General features: G+C 46.6%; 1 pseudogene; it reads right to left on the bottom strand.

The window, feature by feature from the left end:
• Nucleotides 1-1,226: 1,226 nt before the first annotated feature.
• On the bottom strand, nt 1,227-1,302 carry LOC138377635 (small nucleolar RNA U3; annotated as a pseudogene).
• Between the last annotated feature and the right edge of the window lie 3,432 nt (nt 1,303-4,734).

The raw sequence follows: 4,734 nt of genomic DNA, 5'->3' as shown, positions 1-4,734 counted from the left end.
TGCTGTGGCATCAGCCTAGCTCACAGCAACCTCAAACTCCTGGGCTCAAGTTATCCTCCTGCCTGAGCCTCCCGAGTAGCTGGGACTACAGACATGTGCCACCAGGCCCACCTAATTTTTTCTATTTTTGGTGGAGACAGAGTCTCGCTCTTGCTCAGGGCTGGTTTTGAACTCCTGAGCTCAAGTGATCCTCTTGCCTTGGCCTCCCAGAGTGCTGGGATTACAGGCGTGAGCCACCACACCTGGACATGAGTCTCAGAATTTTAAACAGGATACGTCAGTGTCAATTATACTAAAACAATTTTTCCTGGCATGTACTGCATCTTTTCAAGTTTTAGACTGGTTTTTTCATTCAAGTCAGAGAAATTTTTCTATATCTCTGAATAATTTTCAGTTCCTTTTGTTGAGATGTGTAGTGATGAGCACCAATTATCCTTAAGTTAGAACACCTTTGACTTTTATATCGGTCACATTCTTTCTAATCGCTTCCGTCTCTCTTTTCCCTCTATAGCCACTATCTTAAATCTCTTCTCCATGATGTTAATTTGATTTTTAGTCATGATTGTCTTATTCTTTTCTTTTCTAATTTATTTATTTGATCTATAATCACAGTGTTTTGGTTTTTCATTTATTTTCTGAACTCTGCAACCTCCCTTTTTATCTCATTCTGTTATTTTATTATATCATTTTTTAGTGTTTATTTTATTAGATTAAATCAATATTACGTTGTTCTAAAAGGCAAAACACTTGCAGAGAATCTGTCTCTCTTATTTGGGTTGTGTTACATTTCGTATTTTTAAAAATGTCTTCAATGAAGCTCTATTTCGTTCGTTCGTTCATTTAATTTTGCTGGAGTGTATTTCCGGGGTTGCCATGCAGTTATGTCTTTTTCTATTTCTCACAACCACCTTCAGCTGCTCCATCCACGTGTTCTATTCCTGCTGATAAGCCAATTTCTTTAATCACATTCTCATTCCGGGGTGGGACCGGGTAGAGTGCTGGCTGCCTGAAGGCAGAGAAGGGAAGCGTTTGGCTGGGGCCGAGTGCTGTCGTCTATTCCTTTATTGAGTACTTATCACATATGTGCCGGGCGCTATTTTATTATTTATTTTCAAGATTTTAAATTTTCATTTTCAGACCTAGAAAAAAGTTACGTTAATAGTACACAGAGGTCCCATATATTCTTGGTTTCTTTTTTGTTTCTTGTTTCTTTTTCTTTTTTTTTTTTTTTCAGTGTTGTACACAGTCAGAGAAACTTATCTAGTAACAAACTACAGAAATGATCCCTGAAAGTACAGTCTTCCCGTGTGTTCTTCACCCAGCGTCCCCCAAATGTTCTCTTCCATAATCTGGAATCCAAATCAGGAAGTTAATACTGATATAATACCATCAACCAATCTGGCAACCTTAGAATTTTGCCTATTGTCCCACTGATGTCTTTTTGGGTTCTAGAGTCCATCCAGGAACCCCCACTGCATTTAGTGATCATGTCTGTTTAGTCTCTTCCAGTCCAGAACAGTCCCTCAGCCTTTCTCTCTCATGAGCTTGGCACTTCTGGAGAGTACTGGCCAGTTAATTTGTGGAATGTCCCTCTGCTTAACTTTTTGATGTTTCATTATGATTAAATTCAGGTTATACCTTTTTGGCAAGAATACCACGGCAGTAGTGCTGTTCCCTTCTCAGTGCATCCTCCGTCAGGAGGTGCGTGGCCTGGATGTGTCTTCTTCCTGGACTTCGCTGACTTTGGTCCCTTGGACAAGGTGGCATCTTTCAGATTTCCTGCCTGTGAAGTCATCACTCTGCCCCTTTGGACTCAATAAGCACCTTGTGGGGAGACTCATTGGGACTATGCAAATATCCTGTCTGTCATCATGCTTTGCCCACTACTTTGGGCATCCGTGTCTGATCCTCTGCCAGGCACTGTCTCAGGCACTGGGCGTTAGCGGCGAGCGAGACATTGCAGCTGCTGCTGTCCCTCTCGTGGCCCTGTGAAATGTGGATAACTGGGTCACCGTCCCTAACCAGGGCAACACACAAACGGGGCGTCTGTGGGCTTCAGCCACTCCCCCCATTCAGCATGCGGTTCCGGTGGAAGGCAAGGCTGGGTGGTTCTGGCCTGCAGGGCGCCCTCCTGACTCTGGGCCAAGCTGCAGGTGCCTCTGCACCTGCCTCATCAGGATCGGGCGTGGCCCACGAGACTGCTCCAGACTTTCTCCATTTTCCTACTCGTCCCAGTAGAGCTTCTGGAAGTGGGGATGGGGTTCCCTGCTCTGCCTTAGCATCCTTTTCCCTCTTGGCCATCACTTGTTTATAGAATAAATTGTTAATGTCATTCTCATTTCCCTGTTGGTTTCCTGCTAGTGAAGTTTTGGATAATCCACAATAATTCTATCTGCAAACTTAATTCATTTACTGAGTAAAGTAACATATTCCCAGGTTCCAGGAATTTAAACACGAAACTCTTCGGGGGGGCCATTATGCCACCCACTGCAGGAGGTTAAATGATTTGCCAAGGTCACCCGGCTGCTAAGTGGCCAAGCTGGGGTTCCAGCCTGGGTGGTCTGGTCCCAGCCCACTGTTGGCCACCACACTGTACTGTCCCTCAGTCCCTCGGAAGGCACTTTCTGCAATGGCCCTGACACATGGTCCAGCTCTGCCTGAACACCCCCCCGACAGGGAGTGTTCCTCTGGGAGCCTGTGCTAGTCAGGGGTCTCCAGAGAGGCAGAACCAATAGGGTGTGTGTGTTCTGTGTGTACAAACACACACGTGCACACACACACAGACTTCTTCTGGAATGGGTGCTAAGCCTGGCTCTCGTCCTAAAAGCCTATAACTGAAGTCCAGCTGGGTAGGGGTGGGGTGGGGTGAGTGGCATGAGCAAAAGCAATTTTGTTAGAGGGAGTCTTGATTTATGCAGTCACTGGGGTCCCAAATTGATGCCCTTGAACGAAATTCTAGAAAGCAATGCAGAGAAGTCCTTTCGCGATGTGAATAAAACCTGAGTTTTCAAATGTCAAGCATTGTACCCACCTGGATTATCACCTAATGGGATTTCTACTGTTTCATTGCACTCAAGCTAAGCATAATAGTTCATAAATACATTTTGAAAATGACTTTTTATTGCAAAAGTGTAAAAAAAATAGAAAGCTTAAAGTATATTTACAAAAATACCACCACCACCAGAGAGAAAACTGTTAACGTTTTGGTGTATTTCCTCCCTGGTGTTTCTAGGCCCATGTAATTTTTTAGGAAATTGGGAACATATTGAATGGACAGTTTTACATCCTGCTTCTTTTATGATGTCAGTATATCATAAACAGTTCCTATTATTATGAAAGTAGGTTCTTACTGGGGTCAGGCCAGGCCTGGAGTGAGCCACAGAAACACAGGACCCCAGATTCCAAGAACAAGGGTCAGACTGAGTGGGGGTCCTTTGGTCCACTCTGCACACACGGAATGGGCTGTGGGGGGGTCTTGGAGTTGGCTGAGTTTCAGGTTATAAACAGCACTGGGCTGAGCAGTGCACCACAGCAAAATTAAGTTGAAGGGAGACTTCTATTTTTTCCCCAGGGAGAAGGTCTAGCTCTGTCACCCAGGCTGGAATGCAGTGGTGTGATCATAGCTCACAGCAACCTCAAACTCCTGGGCTCAAGTGATCCTCCTGCCTCAGCCTCCCCAGTAGCTGGGACTAGAGGCATGCGCCACCATGCCTGGCTAATTTTTTTCTAATTTTTTTCTGGCTAATATGTTTAGTTGTTCAGCTAATTTCTTTCTGTTTTTAATAGAGACAGGGTCTCGCTTTTGCTCAGGCTGGTCTCAAACTCCTGAGCTCAAACGATCCGTCTGCCTCGGCCTCCCAGAGTGCTAGGATTACAGGCGAGAGCCACCCTGCCCAGCCAGAGGATATTTATTAAAGGCCTACTACGTGCCCAGTACTGCTGTCAGTGAGAGGGCAGGCAATGAGCAAAACCAAGAGGGAGAGAGACAAGAAACAAATAGCTATGACATAAAGACCAGTGATGATCGGTGCTATGAAAAATTAATTAACCAGTTAACTACTGCTGTGAAACAAACCACCCTGAAACTTAATGGCCTAAAACAAAAAATGTAGTATTACTTCTCCTGGTTCTTTGGTTGACTGGGTTCTGGCTGGGGCCTTGCATGTGGGCACAGCCAGACATGGGCCAGACCTGAAGTCACCTGAAGATTCTGCGGGCTGCACTTCCAGGGTGGCTCACTCACTTGGCTGCAGATATTGCAGGTGTCCACTGGGAGCCCAGCTGGGACCCCTACTTGTAGCCTCTCCAGGTGGCCTGGGCTTCTCAGCATGCCAGCTGGGTTCTGGAAGGAGCTCTCCGGGAGAGCGAGTGTTCCAAGCAGCAGGAAGCAGAGGCTGCCAGGCTGGTTAAGGGCTGTGCCTGGAACTGGCTCTCCGTTTCTCTCCCCACTCTAAACCCGTCAGCGCTGTCTCCTGCAGGCTTGCCCTTTGCTCCTGGATCGTCACCAACCCACGAGACCTTGTCATCAAGTTGCCCTCATCAACCCAGAAGCCAGGTGCCAACCAGGTCACCCACGTTGCTGTGTTTGCCACTACTGAACTCCAGCCCACAACCCACACGCTGGCTGCTCAGCCCCGCTTCACGCAGTGAGATTATCTGGAACCATGCCTGACCCCAGCCAGGCTCAGGACTCTTCTGGCTCCCTGGCCACCTGTCTGACTTGCCACCCAAAGA

The sequence above is a fragment of the Eulemur rufifrons genome, chromosome 29 (genome assembly GCF_041146395.1).
Source record: "Eulemur rufifrons isolate Redbay chromosome 29, OSU_ERuf_1, whole genome shotgun sequence".
In the NCBI taxonomy this organism is placed as follows: Eukaryota; Metazoa; Chordata; class Mammalia; order Primates; family Lemuridae; genus Eulemur; species Eulemur rufifrons.
This window is presented reverse-complemented; position numbering and strand designations above follow the sequence as displayed.